The sequence below is a fragment of the Lepisma saccharinum genome, chromosome 22, assembly GCF_977018435.1.
Source record: "Lepisma saccharinum chromosome 22, izLepSacc3.1, whole genome shotgun sequence".
NCBI classification, from domain to species: Eukaryota; Metazoa; Arthropoda; class Insecta; order Zygentoma; family Lepismatidae; genus Lepisma; species Lepisma saccharinum.
In genome coordinates, this window is record NC_139250.1 from 22,438,862 (window position 1) to 22,463,457 (window position 24,596).

General features: G+C 39.4%; 1 protein-coding gene and 1 non-coding gene across 2 annotated transcripts in view; both read left to right on the forward strand.

The window, feature by feature from the left end:
• The window catches only part of Prp16 (ATP-dependent RNA helicase l(1)G0007), a 400,014-nt gene that overhangs the window by 260,675 nt on the left and 114,743 nt on the right, over positions 1-24,596 (forward strand). The gene's annotated exons all lie outside the window — the stretch shown is intronic.
• Positions 2,899-2,969, forward strand: TRNAT-GGU (transfer RNA threonine (anticodon GGU)). Its single transcript has one exon. It is a non-coding gene; the product is annotated as a tRNA-Thr (tRNA).

A 24,596-nucleotide genomic window follows, 5' to 3' on the forward strand; every position in this document is an offset into this window, starting at 1 on the left:
GGTTTCATAGGTAGTAACATTGCCAGCAAAATATGGTAAGAAGTGAATTAAGAGTTATGAAAACCACAACAAAGCAACAACAAAACGCTGATCTCGAACATACAGCATTCTCTCGTGCATGTTTCTGCCTATTCCCCCTGTAATGTATACTATTGGATTAAAAATTATGGATACTAGAGTTTGGACCACCAATACACCTACATAAAAGTCAGTTACATCAGAATTTACCTTATTCAATTCTGCGTTAATCTATTCTAATGGAATTTTTTTTACGAGTATGGCTTCATTTTTTATCGTGAGAACAAAAAAGTTTTTTTTTAGTTTTGGAAACAATCGCTCCCTTTGAAATTATATATATAAAAAAATGGGTAGTCTGATCATGATGGAAAATTAATATGGTGCAGGCAGGAAGGTTGTAAACACAGTTCTTAATTTCAGATTTTTAAAATTGATTTGTATTCAACGGAGTAAAGATCCATGTGAAACGTGGCTACACTGCACACAGCAATATCGTTTGAACTGTGAAAACTATGGGCTGTCGCTTGAGTCTGTACTTGTGGTGTTGCCACGTTCCATGTACATATTTAGTCTGTTGAATAAAAATCTGTATAAAATCGGTTTTGCAATGTGAATTGCAATGACAATGTATTTTAAAAACAGGTGCAAAGAGCTTCAAAACAAGACTAATATTGTATTTGCAGGACTACCAATACTAAGAAAAAGTTGTTTCACAAAATTGATAAATGGTTTTTTGACCAATTTTAAAAATCTGAAAATAAGAATTGTGTTTAAAACCTTTGTCTGCACAATATTATAATTTCATCAGATCAAACCACCCTTTTTATTTATAGAATTTCAAGGAGAGCGGTCGTTCGCAAAAAAAATTAAAAAAAATAAATAAACCTTTTGTGTTCTCAGGAGGATAAAAAATTGAAGGCATACCTGGAAAAAATGTTAGCATAGATTAAGACAGAATTTAATAAGCTAAATTCTGGTTATTATTTTTTTTTAAATTCTTGTCCAAACTAGAGTATCCATAATTTTTAATCCGATAGTAGATTCATCCTCTCAATCTAGTCTTGTCTTCCTCAATTGGACAGTACTTAACTTCAAATGGAGAGAGTTAGCAGGTGTCTCCTTAGTGCCTGGATACAGAATGACAGGCAGTCAAAGACTTGGGAGCTTTCAGACTAAAGTGACAAGTGACACACGACAGGAGACAAGCAACACTGGCCCCTTCATCACTATGCATGTGGGAACAACCCAAGTAACCAAATAGGTTGGCCCAACGTTCGGCCAACCTTACTAAAGATGGTTGGACAAATGTAAGAACATGCCATTGGACAACAGCAATTTTAGCCTTGGTTCCAATATTAGGACAACGTTCTGAAACCTAAAGTATAGATAGGTTTGTGTTGTGATTATATAAGGCACGTCCAGAAAGTAAGTTCTGTTTGCAATTTATGCCGCAGCTGCACTGCAATCGCAAGAGTGGGCATGGACACAGAGTAGTTGGACCTATTGGCAAGACAGAGAAGTCAGTGTTAGAGAAGACAGAAGTGCAGACGCTTCGTAGTGGGTTGCGATAATGTTCAAGAAAATCGAAACACCCGCCACGTGTGAAGTGCACTCAGTCATACAGTTTTTGAATGCACGGAATGTGTCAGCAGCTGAAATTCACCATCAAATTGGTGAAGTTTATGGTGAACAGATCATTAGTGCCTCAATGATATGGAGATGGGTGCGACAGTTTAACGAAGGACAGAACAATGTGCATGATGAGGAACACAGTGGGCGACCGACCATCTCTGGTGACAGACGAATTGGTCCATGATGTGGAAGAGAAGATTAAAGAGAACAGACGATTCACCGTGACAACACTGTCTGTGCATTTTCCACAAATTTCCCGGTCGCTGCATCATGAAATTGTGTCAGACAGACTGCATTTCCGCAAATTGTGTGCCCACTGGTATGCTTATCAACAAAGGCAGCATCGTTCTTCGATAAGGGGAAACAAAATATGGTGTCTCGTTATAATAAGTGTCTCAACAGGGATGGAAATTATGTTGAAACATAGTCCAAGGCCTGTACTTCAGTATGCAATAAAGTGTTTTGTTCCATTACATTTTGTGTTTTTTTAATTGGCCAACGGAACTTACTTTCTGGATGACCCTCATATATATCATGGTAGGACAAAATACTTTCTATGTAGATAGTTTACTTAGTTTCACGTATTTCAGGGAATTTAGTCTGCACATAGTGTAGTTATTTTATATGTACTGTTAATGAACAACTTTCACGAATATCTGTAACAACGTTCTTGTTCTGCTACAGCTAATCCAACAAGCCATAAGCTATTCCCAACACAGAAATATCTTTCATCCATTGTGGCTGAGTGACTACAAGTTAAAAATAGCTTGTATTTCATATACAAAATATTATATTTTCAGTGTAGATTAGGCACACACAGGAGATGTACTACGTAGAAATTTTCAGCAAAAAATGCAGGCTTGACTAGGACTCGGACCCGGGTCTCTGGCATACTGTGCCATTGCTCTACCACTGAGCTACCGAGCCAGCCTAGTCTCGCCTGATTTTGGCTATCACTGTTTTACCTGCGTGGAATCGACTCAGCTCGGTGGTAGAACAATAGCACGGTATGCCAGAGAACTGGGTTTGAGTCCTAGTCGAGCCTGCATTTTTCGCTGAAAATTTCTACGTAGTACATTTCCTGTGTGTGCCTAATCTACAATAATTAACGTCTCTACACTGGGAGGAACCAGGCAACATCGAAGTCTACAGTGTTTCAAAGGCAACAGATCTTGTTGCGGTAGCACTGGCAAAGACGATCCCATGCAGGTAAAACCGCGAAAGCGAAAAATCAGGCGAGGCCAGGCCGGCTCGGTAGCTCAGTGGTAGAGAAATGGCATGGTATGCCAGAGACCCGGGTTCGAGTCCTGGTCGAGCCTGCATTTTTCGCTGAAAATTTTTACATGATATTTTCAGTATGTGCTGTGACTGAAATGTTCGGAAAGAAACACCATCATACGTAGAGGCATGCATATTTCGTTTTTGACGAAAACACGAAATGTGAAATAACACATTCTAATGTTAATTTTTCATGTTTCTGAAAGGTGTGAGGTGCATTTTCCTACCCTGTTTTGTCACGAAATGATGCAAAATGAACTGCAAAATGCGAAATAGACTCTTAAACACGAAATTTACCGTTTATATACCAACACGACACTTTCTGAAGTCTGAAATATTCTGTGAGTTATGCAATTCATGGAAAATTGATTAATTTTGCTGTAAATATTTGACAAGCAAAAATGGATCCCTTTATACAGGAATAAACTTAATATTCTGATAATGATTTAATGTGCTATTGGAAGGGATATGTTTATTTTGTGTAATAGTGCAGTTATTAAATCAAATTTGAGATTATATTCACATTTTTTAAAACCAAAAGGTCATTTTATATGGTGCTTTTTCACCGCTATAACAGCGAAATTTCATTTTATTTACTGCTTTTGAACCCAAAATTGACTGTTTTTGTACCAAAATTTTGCTTTTTTAATTACCAAAAATATGTGCCTCTAATCATACGTTATTTATTTTACACACTAGAATGTACATGATATTCTTGAATGTTGTTTTAAAAACTGGTTTTAACAAATGTTTTCATAGTTGAGCAAGCATTGGCAACAACTGATGGCCCAATGTAAGACCAACTTCAATTTACCAAGCAATGTAAACCCAATCTTTCCCACATAAAAACTCTAGTTGGCCCAACAGTTCTGGTTACTTGAGAACTGACCGAGCTGGCACGATTCACAGTATTGAGAAATTGCAGCCCGAGTGACACAAGCAACAAGAAACGTATGCAGTTTGTCATGTCACTTTGGTTTGAAAGGTTGCATTTATAAATGAGGGTTTGTTCCAAAATAGCACTTGTCGCTTCAGTCTAAATACTCCCTTGGCATTGCAGGCAGCTACAAATAAGGATTGGACATTTTAATCAGATTGTAATGGAATCTGCACAGACTTTAGGGGGATAAGGCACTTTCTGCCTCCCACAAATCCTCAAGAAGTATATAAAAAAATATTGACATTCTCTCTCCCCCAATAATGGTGCCTCTGATGATCCTACTTTCGGAGTTGGTACTGTGTACACAGTTTATTTCATTTGTTGGCCTTGTGTCGGGCGAGTAGAGAAAGTACACTGTTCGGAATCACACTAGTTGTCAGCTCCATTCTGCCTGTGAACATTTGAAGTAAGTATTTTCATATAAAAATCAACATCGTTTTATTTTGTAGATAAATCATTATATCACACTGTTAAAAAATGCCTTCGTATGATGTTGAAAATGCAAAATGAGGGGTTAACGATTTTTACTCAAGTCATGTTAGCACTAGGTGAGTACGTCTCTAACACATAACAAAAGACATCTTGAACAAACAAGGTTTACCTCAGCGATGGGAGAAAAATACGGGGTTGAGAAAATAATTTCCGAAATTTAGCCAGAAGGGTCCGCCCCCTGCTCTTCCTCTGATGTCATCATTGGTTAACTTTTCAATTGCCTTCACAGGCCGCAAATAAGTGAGGGTCGAGTAGTGCTGTCACATGTAACACAAAATCTGCTTCATATGTACAATTATTGTTGGTGTGGATTATTTGTTATTTTAGTACACTACTTGTTTTAATGTAAACAATAGAACAAGCACTTCATATAAGCAGTGTGGTATTTGAAAAAATGCAGTGTAAGATAATTTCCAGTTACTTCTTTCAAAGCATTGAGGTATTATGCAAATGATTGAATATAATAGGTATGTAGCATCCTCCAAAAGATTTACAACCTATGATGGGGATGCAGTAATGAGAGAGGAATCCCACCCTGCCTACATGTCAAGAAAAAGCAAATATTCTTTTGCATGAATTTAAAAACTTACTGAAATTATTCCAGAAGGCATCCACATATGGTGCTATGCTCGTGTACTCATTTTAATGTTTACAGACACAGCACAGTGTTTGAATATTAGCTTGTTACAAACGCTGGAAGTTTTTTTTTTTTTTTGGCAGAAAGTGCTTGAATTAGATTTGCAGCAATAGGAACAACAAGATGGAGAAGCAGAAGTGATGAAACGATAAAAATATTTGGTCGTCTGCATTACTGGACTGAAGATCATGAAAATCGAGAGAGGATACATGACAGTGTGTTCTGTCAGCTTGTTGCAATGCTTTTTCTAATGAATTCAACATACAATTGTAAAATGATGTCACATCACTTCTGAACAAGTTTTGACACAATCATTGTTGTAATGATTGTGTCTACAGATTTTTAAAATTACAACTCCCCTCTCAGATTAGCAACAAATGAAGAGGAACTTGGATATCATTCAAGCTGGGTGATATACGCTATCTACCAAAAAGTAATTGGGCACCTATGATGGTGGTTAATTTAGTATCTAATTTGAATCATTTAGTATCATTTAGTGGGACCACTGGTGGTTGTACGTGGCACAATGAACTCACAGGCATACTGTACAATACTAGACAATGAAATGCTCCCAACCTTGTGGCATTTTTACGGAATGGACCCCTGTTACTTCCAGGATGACAATGTTAGGTGGCATGTTTCGGAGGCTACTATGCAGTGGTATGCCGACAACAATGTTCACCGATTGGTCTGGCTTGCACAGAGTCCTCATCTCAATCCCATAGAACACCTTTGGAAAGCATTGGACTGGCGGGTGAGGTCTCGGGAGATGTGGCCAAATTCCATTGTCCAACTGAGGGAGATCTTGCAAGAGGAATGGCGACACATTCCAATGGACGTCCTCCACAAACTAGTCGAGAGCATGCCTGACAAGAGTGGCTGCTGTTATAGCAGCAAGAGGTGTCTCCACGAGGTTCTAACAGGGTTCGCACCACCAGACAACCATTTTGTACACGTGCCCAATTACTTTTTGGTAGATAGTGTATTTCTACTGCAACAATAGATTTGAAGACTTTAAGGAATACCTCAAACATCTATCAATCAGGCTGCCAACAAGTTTGTTGCTGTCATGTCAATAAACATTGATGAATAAGGGAGAACTTTTGGGTTTTTCTATTGAACAGCTTAGCTCCGCAGGGTTTGAACAAATTTTGTGAACTAGTACCCAACTGACAAGAAAAAGACTGAAAAAATAACTTATGTCATTTGTTAGTATCTGACCTTAATACACATACAGTCAGTGGAAGAAGATTACCATCTGATAGTGATGATGAGTTGGTGAACAAATAGAAATTTGAATAAATGAATCAGGTAGAAATAATAACTGACTGCGAGAGAGGAAGTGTGTAAGTAAAAGATGCAAGAGCTGCATCGAGTGTCCATACAGATGTTATTCGTGAGTACAATGTGTATTCCTTGCAATACCCTTGAACTACATAAAGTTTATAACATCTCCTTTCAATTCCACTCTGCAAATAAGCTGCGAAAGCTTTTTTTTTTTTTTCAAATTAAAGATAATAAAAACAAGGCAGCATAGCTAATAGTCTATCCAGTGATAATCTTGAAGCACTCTTCCTCAAGCAATGTGAACGAGACATTTTCGTTGCTATTGATAATTATGAACAAATTTTGTTGTGATGAAACACCTTCTTTCACTGTAAAATATAATTTCATTTCTGGTTCGTTTTAATACCAATGTGATAAAAAAAAATGTAACTTATATTAAGGGAAAAGATTATACCTGAAATACAGGGGTGCCCACAGGGGGGATTCTTGACTTGCTTGCATCATGTGAATTTTTGGGGAGGAGAGAATTTTATAACAATTCTATATCTCATGGACAGAACAAAGATTTGGAAGGCTCTAAGAGAGAAAGGGGTCGAGGAAGAGATAGTGTGTAGAGTGCAGAGCACATTCAACGCCAACCAGAGCTGTGTGAAGACACCAGTGGGAAGAACAGAGTGGTTTAGTATAAGTAATGGACTAAAACAGGGAAGTGCTAAAGTACCCAAAAGTAAACATACAAGGGCTGATATTTTAGTAGTGGCAACTATGCTATAGCGACGCCATGCAACGGATCCAGGCAATGTCGTTTATACCAAAGGTTAGTTACATGCGTACCCTCCCTCAGAGCAAATGAACTCACTCTTCCCACTCCATGCCCGTGCGCAGTGACAACAAGAACAGAGCAGTTGTGAGCGAGCGGTCGCGGAGTGCAGTCACGATGTTTGCGAAGCAGGTTAAAAATTGAATGTGCTAGACGTCGCTCAGCACGACAGTGTCACAAACAGTGCAAAACAACCTGCGAGCAGCTCTGAGAAATGAAAGGCGACACTTTATGTATAACCCACCCATCATTCTGCATGACAATGCTCGGGCACATACAGCAGGAGCTGTGGCTGATTTGTTCAATCGCTGGGGATGGGAAGTGCTCTACCACTGCGACTTCACCCTAATCATTAAGATGAAGGAACCACTTTGTGGGATTCGCTTCCAAACAGTTAAGAGACATTCTTCTGGCAGTAGATTGCTCTCTTCACACTATCAACAGATTAGGCAGTGCCAACGGCATCTGATTGCTTCCACATCGTTGGCAACATGTAAGCAAAGCTGGGGGCCACATCGAAGGCCTATAAAACTTAGAACCATGTATGTATGCTGGGGGCCACATCGAAGGCCTATAAAACTTAGAACCATGTATGTATGCTATTTGTCTAGAAAATGAATATTTGCCACAACTAAAAAATCAGCCCTTGTATATTGCTTAAATATGTCTGTATTATATTGACCTGCAAATTTTTTCTGACCAAAATAATTTGGCATAAAGGGGGAACAGGGAGAGTGGCCATAAAATACCTTTTTATGTGATGATGCACATTGCGAATTTGTACTGTACAGTACGCCATGGATCTCGATATATACTACAGTGGACTTTTTAATTCGAACTTCAAGGGAATACGAAAGAATTCGAATTATCCAAAATTCGAATTAACAAAAACGTGTATCATTAAAGATGATTTCAAGGTGAATAAACATCTGCTCGAATTACTGTATAATTCCAATTGTCCTAGTTCAGAATGAAAAAAGACACCACTGTGTATTCAAATTTTATTATTGGGGTTAAATCGATGTACGTTTGAACTTTAGTTGTTTTGTTGTTATCTGTGTTGGTAATAACAATCTCTTGAATTTCTTAGGCCTACTTTTAATCCTATATAAAAAGTGTGTTTCTAAATTCAGTCTTTACTGTAATGATAGGCCATTAATCAATTATATTTTGAGGCGCCCTCTTAAAGAAAATTGCCAACGCTTATTGGCAGTTCCAGTCCGGCCCTGCCTATAGGTATCAGTAACTTGTATCCATTGCTACTTTCTCCTCTCTCCCCTTGTTGAGCTTCCACTCCATGTGGCCTGTCTCTTGTTTTTCTGCCAGCTGTCTGGTGGAATTGTAATATTCTTGGAAACAAGAAAAATGCTTCTGTGGCTGTAAGTGTTGTTAATAAAGCACTTAACCAACTGTGTATAAGTGTCTTTTATTGACTGAATATAACACAATAATATAAAAATAATCTTTTTTTTTTTAAATCTTTATACTTTGTGTTCCTAATTTTCAGGTCTTGTTGCCACCTATTGGAGGGGAATAGAGGGTTTGTAATCATTCGTCAGTGTGATGGTCACATGAAATTCTGTAGCAACTATTTTTAAGTTTAATACTATATTCCAGTGAATTGTAAAATTGGTCATTTGATTGTGCATGCACAATTAGACACGATATACACAAATGAATCAAGTGAAAATTGCTGCTATGCTAATGGCAACACTGTTGCTATTTCACTGTGTTTGGAGGGGAGACAGAAAGAAGGGAAAGAATTGGACCAGGATGGGAACTAGAAGCTTAATATTGAAGTGCTTCTACTTGCTTAATGTAGTAGAGTTGCATGCCCAGAAATATAAAAGTGAAAAGATTGAGACAATACACATCTAATGGCAAGATTCATGCAGTTCAGTGAAACATTTTGTTATTTTTTAACATACATTTGCAGTCCACGTTCCTCATGATTTGTACTTTATGAACACTCATGTGTCTAAATTTTACAAATGTTATGTTCCTACCACTGCGGGGTGTGGGTGACTCAACACTGTATCTTGACAGACACACGCAGTGATAAGATCTGAGTTAATGACCCACAGCTCCTGTAGTCAGCAACATGAGGACTCCATCAGTCCACACTAGAACCATCTCAGGCGGGCAGAAGAAAAACTCGAACCAAGAGATATGAATTTTATCTAGTCTTTATTGATGTAAGTTCATACAGAAACTAGGAGCGCAAGCCTAAGAAATCGGGCCCTTTCGGATTTGGAACCACGATCACAATTTCCGTTTCTTTGATATCCTACTGAGACCATTCAAGGGAACTTTGCTCAGTTTTGCAGGGTGTGAGAGACTCAACACTAGGCCTGGTAACAGTCCCACGCAAGATCTGATATCAAGAAACCACTAAATTTTACCATGAATTGTCGTCGTATTTATACCTGATTTCTGTATTCTCGAACCCCTGACTAGTAGGTTATAAAGACAAACTATTTATTCATTTACATTATAATGTGTATGGATACATCTTTTACTCTTAACAAATACTTACACATTTATATTAAATAATTATACATTGATAAATCTAAGATTAAAAACTTACGCCATTAATTTATTACATCAACATTGTCTGAATTTTGATAGGTGTTCCTTCGATTACGTCATAATGTTTTATTTATCGGAACAATCAACTCTACTCTTTTTCATCATAACTAGAGCCTGGAAGTTCAGGCATTTATTTTCGTTAAAATAGGCAGGCAAAAAGGCATTTATAATGTGGAAAATAGGCACTAAAAATTAAAAAAAGGCAAAATAAACCGAAGAAAGGCACATTTGGAAGTCGCTTACTTTTATCTATAATTTCTGGCAACATGTTAAAATCTACATTGGGAAGAGCATTTCAATTTTCTCCGTCTTGATTGCACATAACTACCAGGTGTTTTTTTTAATTACTCAACATTCATTGATAGTAGTCTGTCAGACAGAATGTTTTTCATAATAGAAAATATTTCTACTTCGACAGAAGTTATTGGAGCATACATAAAACAAGCTAATGTAGCTGGATGCATTTCGGTAACAGCATTTTCACCTTTTAGAATATCACAAATTGTTTTCAATTGTTTCAAGTCCTCATTTGCACTCACTACCCGCTTGCACTTTCCGCAACAGCTGACCCCTTTTCTCCTGGCACTTCCATCATCTGCTGCATAGATTCCTCGTACATTTTCATGGATGCTACAAGGTGTTTTTTTTTAAGTTCTGTAATTGTAATTGTCTCTGGGAATGCACCATAATGTGCAAAAATAAACTTGAATAGCACAGGAGTTTTTTCACTTCACAAATTGAAGCCACTTTATTTTCTGGAAGAGCATCTATCACCTCACTGATTTTTCAAGGTTGTTAGCATAATATATAGCTGCTGATATCCAGGTTCCCCATCTGGTCAAGACTGGTTGCGGAGGTAAACTATGCTCAGATCCAACTTCCTTATTTCGGGTTCTAGTGGAAGATTTCAGAAATATCTTCTTTGTGTTCGAAATCAACCTGTCCACTTCAGCAGTCAATCCTACATAAGGAAATGTTAACCAAAAGGCAATATCCTAACTGAGCATGAAATCACTTTTCTCCTTCAGCAACGTTGAAACATGCATGAGTTCAATATTACTTAAATAAGGCGAAAATTATTCACATAATAAACGAAAGAAAAATAAATGCCAACAACATTTTTTGGGAGAAAAATAATTTATATACACATTTTTTTTTAAAAAAATGGTCAAATTTAATTGAAAAAGGGAAAAAAACATTATAATTAAAAATAGGCAGTGGGGTCCCAAATAGGCAAAATAGGCAAAATGAAAAGGCTTCTAAAACATTCGAAACAACATGAGAAACGTATATCTGGAAAAATTTTATCAATATATGCAGTAGATAAAAAGAGGCATTTTGCAAAACTTCCGGGCTGTAATCATAACCTATCCTTTAATTTACAATCCTTAACTTTTTACGTTATACATTTTCTATTCCTTTCTTTATAAATGTTGAATAAATTTATCAAAATAAGCAAGGCGTAACACAAAAAGATTCAACATAACTTTTGAAGGGAGGAGGGTGAATGAGTATATCATAACTTTTCTTAAACACGGCACAGTATCTTGTAAAATCTCTAGCTTGCTTTTGATTGGTTATTGTATCTGGCCTTACTGGTACAAGAGCATAAGGTGTGCATTTTCTCCTATTCGGCGCCGACCTCTGTGATAGAGTGGATGACACAGCACACTGTCACTAGGCATCCCAGATTTGAATGCTGGTCTGTGCTTGGGTGTTCTTTGTGAGTACTCGTTCGTCAATTTCATCATATCATCACTCATCCTCTTCGAAATGATTAGCCAAAACTCACATACCAAACCCTTTTCTATGTAATTCAGACAAGTGAAATAATATCCACAGTATATTGCGGAGAGAGCTGCAACTGCGCAAAATCGCATCGCAGTGGGTACCACATGCACTGACGGAAATTCAACGGTGAATGCGATATGCAACATGCTCCGACCACCTAGCATGCTTGCAACAGGACGGCGACCACTTCCTGTCACGAATAATCGCCATCAATGAATTTTGGGCCAGGGCATATGAACCGGAACTCAAACGTCAGTCCGCAGAGTGGCGACATGCCGGATCGCCAAGGCCGAAGAAGTTCCGTCAGAATCCTTCCCCCATGAAATTGATGGTGATCGTCACGTATGACGTCAGGGGTGTTCCACATGGCAGAACAGTGACAGCAGAGTACTACAGGAACTTCCTCGTGCGACAGGTATGACGTGGCGTTCGGGAGAAACGTCCGGAACTTCTGGACAGTGAAATCATCCTGCACGACAACGCTAGACCACATAAAGCAGAGTGTGTACGGCAGCAACTGCAACACTGGGGATGGGAAGAATTGGAGCACCCGCCGTACTCTCCTGACATTTCGCCCTGTGACTTTCATCTCATACGCAAGGTTAAGGAACCACTACCTGGAAGGCGGTTTGCGACACGAGAGGACATTGCCAATGCTGTGCAACAGCAGATGACCCGATTCACACATGGTGCGGCCAATGGTGACGCAGATGGTATACCGAGTCTCCCACATCGTTGGCAGCGTGTGGTGCACATGGCAGGTGATTACTTTGAGGGCCTTTAGCCCCAGTTTTGTTCTGTTAACTGTAGAACAGGTATGTAATTGTTTTGCACGATCAAACCAGTATTGTCCTGTACACTATTGTAATAAATATGTGAGGCACAATGTTCGCATGTTTTAACTGTCCCCACATGTAGTTCCCCCCTCGTCCTTTCATCTGTATATGTCGCATTTTCCAAGCGGGCTGGTATCTGCAAGAAAAAAAATAGTTGCAATGACTTTTGCCCCAACCCTCGTATATATATATATATATATATATATATATACAGGGTGTTTCTAAAGGTCGTTTACAACGCTTGGGAGGTGATTCCTCACACGAAAACAAGCAAAAAGTCTAAGTTCCATTTTTACGACAGAGGCTTCGTTTCCGAGATAGGAGCCTCGCAAAAGGTGACAAAGTGAACGTCACACTTAACTGGGACGAATACTATCACAGATAGAGAGGCGGTTCCAAGGGAATCATAAAGGAATCGTATGTGCTCAGTCCGGAAGTCACTATGAAAAGTTCACTGCACGCATGCGCAATGGAGTCCTCAAAGGAATTGGGGATTTCCAGCAACAACAATGCATGGAAAAGGTATGTAACGCAGCAAGAAGGACCGTGACAATGAGAAATGCGTTCAAGACAACACATCCCGACCTCAAACATCAAAACATGACCACCGAACACAAAATCCGAAAAGTTGAGCACGGTTGCATACCCCAGTTACACGCGAGGAATGAACGAATCATGTCATGTGGCATACGAGAGACAGGAGGAGGGAAAGAAAAACACAATATCAGATGATTGCGACAACGTGTATTTTTACACGCGACAATTGCGTAATATCCCCCCCCCCCACACACACACACAACAAACAACAAATGCTACAATATCTTACGCACAGACAGTCCGTGTCACTGTACACCAACTGAAGATGTCACTTTCACCACACAAAGGGGGTGGGGAGCAATACCAAAAGTGTTCTCACTGGTATTTGCCGAGGGCAATAATCACAGACGGTTTTCAAAATGTCTGCCGTTTACTTCTACGCAGAGATGACAGCGACGAATCAAGGATTGTCGAGTACGAGCAAACAAGCCAGGTGTATCTGCTACCGTCGCGGCGGCGACGTTGATGCGAGCAACGAGGTCCTCAGCTGATGTGACAGGTGTGTCGTATACGAGGGTTTTCATTTCTCCCCAGAAGAAAAAATCGAGAGGGTTGAGATCTGGCGACCTCGGTGGCCAAGGCACAGGCTCATCCCTACCAATGAACCTATTGCGAAACACGTCATGCAGGAAATGTCGTACATTACGATCGAAATGAGCTGGTGCACCATCGTGTTGGTACCACATTTCTTGCCGCAGTGCCAAAGGTACGGTCTCCAACAGTTCAGGCAGAACCTCACTAAGAAATGCATGATACGTGCGACCATTCAGGCGAACAGGGAGAATGTATGGTCCAATTAAATGATCATGTACTATCCCGCACCACACATTCACTGAAAACCTGTGCTGGTGATGGGCCACAAAAAGTGCATGTGGGTTGTCAAAGTCCCATACATGACTGTTTCTACTATTGAAGACATCCATCCTGGTGAAAATGGCTTCATCTGTCCACAATACGTTTGCCCCGAAGTGAGGGTTTGTGTCCAGCTGATGCAACAACCATTGGCAAAACTCCATACGAGGGCGAAAGTCACGAGGTAACAGTTCTTGTACTTTCTGCAGTTTAAAAGGGTGCATTCCTTCATCTGACAACACTCGCCAAACATTCACATGAGACGTGTTTCGTGCCCGAGCGAGCACTCGCGTACTGGTGCCAGGATGTTCTGCGACCGCTGTTAACACATCTTCTGCAAACTGATGTGTGCGTACACTTCGGGGTCTTCCAACTTCTTGTCGCGGTGGTAACACTGACCCTGTTTCACGCAGTCGACTGTCCACTACCTGAAAGAAGGTGTGAGACGGTAAACGTCTATGTGGCAAGCGTTCTCCATAAAGACGCCTTGCCTCACGGCTATTACCACGTGCCTCCCCATACATGAGATGCATGTCTGCTAGCTGCTGGGTCGTATACGCAGCCATCTGTGTAATAGGGAGCTGGAACTGCAAAGTATTGTTTTTGTTTAACACTGGCACACTGCACAAATTGGCCGTATCACCGTACGAACACCACAGACCAATTGTTGCGATACTTGACTTGCCCACTCCACCACGTCAACTTCTTTCAATGCAACATACTAGTACTCTTCAATGCGTATGACAACCTAGAGCGAACTGCTGATCATATCCCAGCACCTGCAACACGATTGGGACGACTGCCGGAGAGAACCAACCCTTCGAGCTCCTCTCGCGGGAACAGCAGTCATGAAGGTCAAACGTAGACTACGAGAGCCAGACTTGCCTGTGCAGCGCTTCCAAAACTGGTCTCTTTTACGTCACAATGATCGCGTGCGAACACTTTTGGTATTGCTCCCCATCCCCTTTGTGTGGTGAAAGTGACATCTTCAGTTGGTGTACAGTGACACGGACTGTCTGTGCGTAAGATATTGTAGCATTTGTTGTTTGTTGTGTGTGTGTGTGGGGGGGGGGGGATATTACGCAATTGTCGCGTGTAAAAATACACGTTGTCGCAATCATCTGATATTGTGTTTTTCTTTCCCTCCTCCTGTCTCTCGTATGCCACATGACATGATTCGTTCATTCCTCGCGTGTAACTGGGGTATGCAACCGTGCTCAACTTTTCGGATTTTGTGTTCGGTGGTCATGTTTTGATGTTTGAGGTCGGGATGTGTTGTCTTGAACGCATTTCTCATTGTCACGGTCCTTCTTGCTGCGTTACATACCTTTTCCATGCATTGTTGTTGCTGGAAATCCCCAATTCCTTTGAGGACTCCATTGCGCATGCGTGCAGTGAACTTTTCATAGTGACTTCCGGACTGAGCACATACGATTCCTTTATGATTCCCTTGGAACCGCCTCTCTATCTGTGATAGTATTCGTCCCAGTTAGGTGTGACGTTCACTTTGTCACCTTTTGCGAGGCTCCTATCTCGGAAACGAAGCCTCAGTCGTAAAAATGGAACTTAGACTTTTTGCTTGTTTTCGTGTGAGGAATCACCTCCCAAGCGTTGTAAACGACCTTTAGAAACACCCTGTGTATATATATATATATATATATATATATATATATATATATAACACAGATTATTTAAATACATTACATAATCAATTCATTAACCCTATAAGAAACCAACAACAAGAATTATATAAATTGCAGAGGCGAAGCGTTTGGTCATCGGGAGATGAGGCGATGACTAAACAAGATAATAAAAATATTGCATTTTAAATATTTTAGAGAAGAAGTAAAAAAGTGAGAATTCTAGTATATTTGTGCGAAATAAGCCAAGCGACAGCATGAAACAGCTCGAAATACGTAAGAGATTCGCTAATCTTAGCGCATCGAAATGTGGGCCCAGTACTACCCTTCGCGCCGAACCCTCCCGTCACGTTGGCAATGGTGTTAGAAGCCTCCGCTCATTGCAGAAATGGTGCGAATCCCTCTGGTCGACAACAGCCGAACACTTCCGAACAGAGAGACCTGGGTCATAACAGGCCCTTTTTTTAAGCCCCCATCCCCGTGTTTACAGTCACGGCAGGGTTTCTCTGGACTGGAGCCATCAAGATTATTCCGCCTGTCCAGTGGCGTTAACCACTTGTTAAGAGGAAAAGCTGGTTTTCTTTATCAAAACAACAACTGGAGACGGACCATAAAGGTTTTTATCTTTAAACGCGACAATTGAGGTGTTTGCATTTCAGTTTCAATCATATTTAATAATGGGATAGAATTATGTCTTTTATAGTCGTAAGGTCTGTGGTGTGAGCTTTTACATTGAATTTGCAGTAACCTTGGGGTTTATCGCAGAGGAATATTGTGCCCCCCCCCCCTCTCCGTTAAAAGATCAACCCTGACGTTTGGCAAATATTGCGATTACTACGTAAAACTGTCACGCTTCGCCACTCATAAATTGTCTCTGAAATGTGCACGCTCCTTTTCCTTCAAACCACTGTTATAGCAGTAACTGTCTGAAGTACTCTCTGATAATTTACAATGAATTACAGAAAACAAATTGCGAGCGAAACGATCAAGAAAAATTTCCGATCCAAATTTTTGCAAATTGAAAACGGTATTGATTTAATAGGGCGCAAGAAAATTCATGGTACGCCATGGTATTCTCTTTTACAATTTTTCTCATTCATATTGTTTGGCGTCCAGAGATAACTGCAGCCGTCCCTAGCTACGGCTTGGAACTTGACAAGACTAAAAAAGCTAAAGAGGCAGAGGTTGCGAGCGAAGCGAGCAAGCAAATTTTACGAAATATATTTTTATTTGTAGTCGAGGGGACAATTGCCCCTCTGTGCCCCCTGCAGGTGCTTCTGGCCGTCTGGAAGAAACAATGCAAGAAAGACGTGAAAACTAATTCCAACTTGAGTATACTTTTGTTCTGTTACTCAGATTCTGCTAGTCTTGCATTCTTATCCTACAATGTTTGCCCCCCTAGAATTGACTTTCGTCCAAGTTAGGGATGAGGCAATGCCCCTGTGCCCCCTTGTAGTTGCGCCACTACACCCCCTTCACCCGTAGTTGCTTTGAACTTTCATCGGCTTTAAAATACTTTATTGTCTCCTATAATATAGTTTAATAACAGCGATGAGATTCCTCTACACTAAATTTCTAGGTGAAAGTCAGGTCCGCAGCCAGAATTGATCTCCAGGGGAGGCTCGCAGGTTATCAGGGTGGGCTTTGTAAATCAAGTCCATTTTCCAAAGTTTAACAGTGTTAAATGAAGGTAAACTATGTGTGTGTGTTTTTTTTGGGGGGGGGGAAGGGGCGGTTCATTAAGTTACATAAAGTTTGGAAATATCACACAAATACTACATTTTCTATATCTTTTAAAATATCAGTTCAGGTGTTAATTGGCTGCTACTGAAATCATCCCTTACTACACACTCCATACGTTTGATGATACAGATATTTATATTACACAAGAAAAGATGGACAATATTCAATCATAGAGCCTACCGTACATTCCACTCCCCGGCTAAACAATAAAATCACCCTTCGTTCCCAACACTTGGGATCTGTTAACCTTTGACGCAGATGCGGAGGAAATTTGCATAATGATATCAAAGTCACAGATTTCTGTATAAATGGGAGGTCGACACAGGGGCAACGAAGGTACAGATAATATGATTGAATTTGAATTTAAAATTTTGGGTGGTGCGTCAGCACTTAGGCTATTTTGCACCCGTCACGTTATGCAGGGTCCAGCCCCTTACCATAATATGTAACAAAACTATAGTGTCACATAATTAAAATCTTAAAATATTCTGACCAGCTAAAAGCTGAGGTTGTAAACGGCACTCAGCACACGTAAAGACAACAAACAGGACAACACACAGAATTATACTGGCCATAGGGCCAGTCACCAGAACCTCGTTAGTCTGCAAAAAGCAGTCCAGGGTGTACGAGGGTCACTATTTATATTTTGAGCCTAACAATGAAAAAACAGGAATTTGGCATTGAAAACTGCTTTATTGTTTTTCGAAGTATTCTCCTTTATGGTCAATACACTTTTGCATTCGTTCGAACCATTTGTCAAAGCAGTTTTTCCAATCTTCTTGAGACACCTCCATAATATGGTTTTTGAACGCATCAACGGCGTCTTCCGCCGACGAAAATCGTTGTCCACGCAATTTATTCTTGACATTCGGGAACAAGAAGAAGTCATTGGGTGCCAAATCAGGACTGTACGGCGGATGACCCATCAATTCCATTTTTTGACTGTTCATAAAGTCGGTTGTTAGACGAGATGTGTGACAGCTGGCATTGTCTTGATGAAGAATGATCCGACGGCGTTTGTTTGTTTTCCGTATTTGACCGAAGACCTCTGGCAAACAAATTGTTATGTACCATTCAGAGTTGACCGTTCTACGTTCCTCTAAAGGCACAGTTGCCACATGACCAGTTTTCCCGAAAAAACAGGCGACCATTTGTTTCGATGTTCTTCGAGCGCGAACAACTTTTGTTGAATTGGGTTCATCTTGAAACACCCATACGGTCGACTGCTGTTTACGTTCCGGCTCATATGCATATATCCATGATTCGTCACCTGTTACAATCTTATATACGTCTTTTGAAGCACCATGATTGTATTTATTGAGCATTTGTTTGCACCAATTGACGCGAGCGTCTTTTTTTGAGTTTTTGTCAAATTGTGTGGGATCCAACGAGAACATACCTTTCTCACAGCTAAATGATCATGTAATATTTTATATATGCTGGTGGAACTATTGCCTATTGTTGCCTCAATCTCACAGTATGTCACATGACGATCTTGCAGTATTAGGTTTTGCACAGCATCAATGTTTTCTTGAACAACAACTGATTTTGGACGACCTTCGCGAATCTCGTCGGTGAGCGAATGGCGGCCACGATTAAATTCGTTATACCAGCGTTTGACAGTGACAAAGGATGGGGCTTCATCGCCAAATGTGGAAGTAAGTTGATTGATGCACTCTTGTCTTGATAATCCACGTCGAAAATCGTAAAAAATCATCGCACGAAAATGTCCACGAGTTAATTACATTTTATTGTTGTCGCGCAATCTCCAAGGCAACATAAACAACACAAATGAAGCTATTGACAAAACATTTGAAGTACGTTATGGTCAATAATGCCAGACGATTCCATGCAAACGTCAAATCGCGGCTAACTTCAATCAGTGTTGCCAAGGCTCAAAATATAAATAGTGGCCCTCGTACTACGTGGAAGTGAGATTGACAATTGGGTGTACAGTAGGATCCATGAGTATTATCGTGCAAATTGTCCATGACTATTTTCATTAAGTTTTCTCTTATATTCTGTATGTTTTTAAGCAATGGATTTTTATGTATGCTGATGCAGAAGTTGTGAACAGCTTGTTTTGAGATTTCTTTGAACTCTTGAAGTTCTTATTGGGTCATATAAAGTGCACGAACATGGTGGTGGACAATTTGCACGGTAATACTCATGGATCCCACTGTACTACGTGGAAGGTCACCCCTCACACCCCGAAGGTTAGGATTTTTTTGACTTGATTCATTTTATTTTACTTCGCGTTTTGTGCCTCTTGGGTAATTTGCGAAGATGGGGATGAGTGATGAAATGATGAAATTGATGAATGGACATTCACAAACAACTATGCCCGAGCGGGATTCGAACCCGGGACCCTTGGCGTCGCAGCGCATGTGCTAACCACTCAGCCACAGGGTCGGGCGAAGGTTAGGATAAAGACGCTCCCCTGTGAAGAAATTTTCTGAAGTCTAGAGAAGAGAATCTCCTAAATACTTGCCGCTACTTAAGACTTCTTCTTATAAATAAAATGAACTAATGTAATAGCTGCTGTTCATGCTCCCTGAATGTATCCTTCACGAAAGTTGTGAGCAAAATAATATCTGCTGTCTACATTTTCACTTTTTACTGCAAACAAATTACACAAAATAGTTTTACCTAATGTCAAAGGGACTGACCTCAGTGCCAGGGGGGCTGAAGGTAGTTCCAGGGGGACCTCAGCCCCCCCTTGCCTTTGCTTGGCTACGGGCCAGGTGAAAGTATAATAATGTAGGGCCATGGAACGTCTGGAAGGAGGGGGGTGGCAAGAATGGCCCTCCCCCTTCGAAAAAGAATGTCATCCTAAAAGCATATATTTCAAGTATAATTTGATTTCGGTCATAGCAATTTACATGAATTATTATGGAAAGGGGGGACGCAGGAATGTTATAATTTCAAATTCAAGTGGTGTTTTTTTGAGTGGGAAGCACTATGCCATCGTAGAAAAAAATCTGTGAACGTTCGTGATTAGGGGGTCAATTACCCCCCAAACGCGCGCACGCCTATGGACAAAATACCATGGGTAACCTAATTTCCGTGGGGATAAAGTACAGTCACGAACACTTCAGCATTCTAACAATTCCATTGAAAGTAAATGAGATCATTACAACCCAGAAGTGTCCGTGACTGTACACTGACGTAAAATGTCTCCCTGCTGATAGACACGCCTATCTATGAATGCACATTTCCACTACTATTTTTAAATATAATTTTTAAAATCTACACCATCGACAAATAACCCCTGCAATTTCCCACGTTCATGTGCGTTCGTTTTTAGGTAAAAAAATTGAGTTTTTAATTTTCGAGCCGAGCGTTGCGCGCAAAACACACTTGCGCCATGTTGTGACGTCGTCGTTCGGCTCGTTCTGTCGTCTGCACTTGGCTTTGGCTGCATTTCGTGTTAGGACGTGTCTGTGTTTGCTATGAGATAATGGATTGAAAAAGATACGTAACTACTAGAACAGGAAATGGTCGTTACCACTAAGCAAGCACTACGTCAGTGCTTTACCACAGTTTTCTCTGCTGAGTTAACATTACAAATAAAGCCCCTATCACACGGAACTGGATTTCTATTTGGAATGCTCTAGTTGACGCTGGACTGGCTACCCATTTGCTAGTTTTCGCCTCACACGGTACTTGTTATACCGTACTTGTCGATAGTCTTTCGTTCCCATAATGGCGGCCACGCGAGATGTAAACAACGTATCACTTCACACTTTTAAAATACGATAACTATCCAACCGAGAGGAATATCGCATCGCATTAAATGGTTTTAGGTAGAGAAGAACGGCGCTGATAAAATACGTACTTTACAACGTTTACTATACACGTATGGAATAATATTTGAGCTTTTTCAATTGTAAACATGCCTTTGGTGTTGTATGCACTCGGAAGCCACAGACAAAAAAAGGCTACTTCACAAACTCACAGAATATCTTCACATGGCCAAACTTTGCTCTGATTGGCTGTTCCACAGAATCTAGTCGAAGAAGTGAAGCCCCTATCACACGGAACTGGATTTCTAGTTGGAATGCCCTAGTTGGCGATGAACTGACTGTCGAGGTAGAAATTATGGCCGCCTGGCTGACTGCTTGACTGGTTTTGAGGAATAGGACATGTTCTAATTGCTACTAACTTCTTCGACTAGATTCTGTGGAACAGCCAATCAGAGCAAAGTTTGGCCATGTGAAGATAATCTGTGAGTTTGCAAAGTAGCCTTTTTTGTCTGTGGTTTCCGAGTGCATACAGCGCGAAAGGCATGTTTACAATTGAAAAAGCTAAAATATTCTTCCATACTTGTATAGTAAACGTTGTGAAGTATGTATTTTATCAGCGCCGTTCTTCTCTACCTAAAACCATTTAATACGAAGCGATATTCCTCTCCGTTGAATAGTTATCGTATTTTAAAAGTGTGAAGTGATACGTTGTTTACATCTCGCGCGGAAGACTATCGACAAGTACGGTGTAACAAGTACCGTGTGAGGCGAAAACTAGCAAATGGGTAGCCAGTCCAGCGTCAACTAGAGCGTTCCTACTAGAAATCCAGTTCCGTGTGATAGGGGCTTAAGTTTTTTGTTGCCTTGTGCCGAAACAAGTTTCCATCTTGTGAGTTTTACAAGAGCAGAGCAGCCTGAATTTTATAGCTGGTCAGTGTTGTAGATATCACAGTGGAAAATAAAGATTTCACCATTATGCACAAATACGAGTACCAGATGCTCCAATATGATATTTCCTCAATGTACCCACGAATGAAAGAAAAAAGGCCGAGTCTGCTACCACGCACGTGTCAGCAGTAAGAATAAGCGTCAAATTTGCTCGTGCCACGTAATTCGTCTGCTAAAAGGATGTTACAAATCTTAAGAACAGATGAAGACGAGAAAAATGCAAGTTTATGATTAGTGGGAATGAATGTACAGGTAATTTAGAACGTTTTTTTTTTATTTAGAAAGCATTTAGCGATATTATTTTAATGCTAACGGAACCTAACCTAACTACGAGAGCATAGAAGAATGCTAAGGAACCTAATCTTAAAACATTTATGTGAAAGTAATCGCTACAACTTCACAGTATGTGTTACAGACGTAATTGCATACATAGCATGATGAAATCACGATAAAACAAATACCGAGTTTGCTGCCACGCGCATCTCTTTTGAGGTTCCAGCAGAAAAAGAACGTGGCAGCAGACACTACCAAGAAAAAAAACCGAGGACTTGTTTGTATGCGATTTACATGGCGAGGCCACATGAATGATAAGCTACAAGAACAATGAAATTGGTCTGTGAAAGTGCAAGTTACTAAAAATACAGTTCTATTTGATTACATTGTAGTGCATTACCATGGGCGTAGCCAGAAATTTTTGTACGGAGGTGGGGGTTCAGGCTCTGATAAAACTTAAAACATTAAAAATAATAATAATGGTTATGATTGTTATTGCACAACAATAACTATTTTAAACTAATAAAATAAAAGTTTTTATTTCTATAATAATTTTATTACATCACTCCTTGGGTAGGCTGTTCTATTCAGTCCACCAGATGAGCGAATATGCAGCGCAACTATTTTTTTTTTTACATTTCAAATACAGTCAGTGTACTGAAGTGCAAAGTGCTATATTTTGTTATTTACATTCACACACCTTGTTCAAGAAAAAAATAAGTTAGGAGTAAATTTTAGTCATATAGTGCGACCTCTTACATAAGAAACCTAATTTCTGGAATTTTGAAAACTTGAACCACCTATTCTTTGGATTAAATAATAAAAATATGGATCCTGCATTTTACACTCAACTTTTCGATCTCGCGCATTTTTTTTACTTTGATTAATCTGTTGGAATCATGGGCGTCGAAAGAAGGGGAGTAGGACAACCCCCCTCCCCCTTTGGAAATTGGCATCGTTCATTTCAAGTAAAAAGAGAAGAAAGCTTATTATTTTTATTGTTAATAGGAGAAATAAAGATCATTTAGTTAGTATTTGAACAGAATATAGCGACAGTAGTGTGTTAGATCAAAAAAAAATAAAGAAAAATATAGGAACCAAGTTGTATCTCCATGTTCTACCATTTAATCCAAGAATAAATGGTTCCACAATATTCCAAAAAATATAGTTTTATGGGAGAGGTCACAATATAAACCTTATGAGTAAAATTTTCCCCTACCTTTTACAGCCTTTTCGCGAATGATGTATGCAAAAGTTAATAACAAATACAATAACTGTGAATTTTAGTACATTGAGTGAAATGTGAACAAAAAATGTAGGAAATAACTTTGTACTAGATATTCACTTATCTGTTTATTTTCATTAGTAGGTATATAATACTTATCATTGTAAAATAACAATTTTCCCGAGCTCCAGCAAGAAATTCTGGCAACGCCGATGGTTCGAATAATATCTCATTGAAATGTATTTCTGTTATTATTATTTGCAATAAAAATAATATACTTTCTGTTTTTTGTAACTTGAAATGAACGATGCCAACTTCTAGGAGCTGATCAACGGACCAGTTCGAACCCCCGCCCTTCCCGACGCTCATTTGCATTACATACATTTATTTTCATACACAAGAAAAAGAAAAAAAACTCTGGTTTATACCGTCGTGCAAAAAGACACTGACATTTTTCTTCAGGTAAACTTATTGTACTGCAGTAATAGAGCACTACTAATAATAACTGAAAATTAGGAATGATTGCTACTGAGAAAAATCTTTCAACAGAATAATATTAAATGATCTTGAATAACATGTCGATGAAAGTAAACACCATGTCTAATTTCCCTTGCAAAACTTAACTCGTTGCTTCCGTTCCTCTTACCTCTGCTCCATCCAATTTCAGTTGTGCAAAATATGGAGCTACCGTGAATGCATCTGCACATGTTAGATTGCAGGAATTGGCTTTCTTACATCTCTTGCATGTCGTAATCGAAACGTTAATTTCGAAAATCAAAGAAAATCCTCTTCAATATTCAGCCATGATTAGGGTGACCAGACACACACATTCAAAAAGAGGACAATACAATACAATACAATATATTTATTCATCGTTAGACATTGTACAATGCAATAGATGTCGTCAGTTATTGGTTACATATTTGTTATTGTATATATGTAAATATATAATTATATATAGAGAGAGGGATTACATGGAACTCCAATATGTTATAGATACTAATATGAGAGTATATGCATATATAAAGTAAGAGTACATAGACATTAGACAATTATAATATTAGTTATGATGAAATAATATAAATATGGCAGTGGCAATATACATAACAATAATTCATAAAACAGGAAATAAACAATACAATACATTCTAGAATATTAAATCATTTTTGGGATGGATTTCGAATTCTTCTAGATTGTAGAAGACCTTTTCTTTTAACCAGGGTTGAAGTACACTTTTAAATTTTTTAAGAGA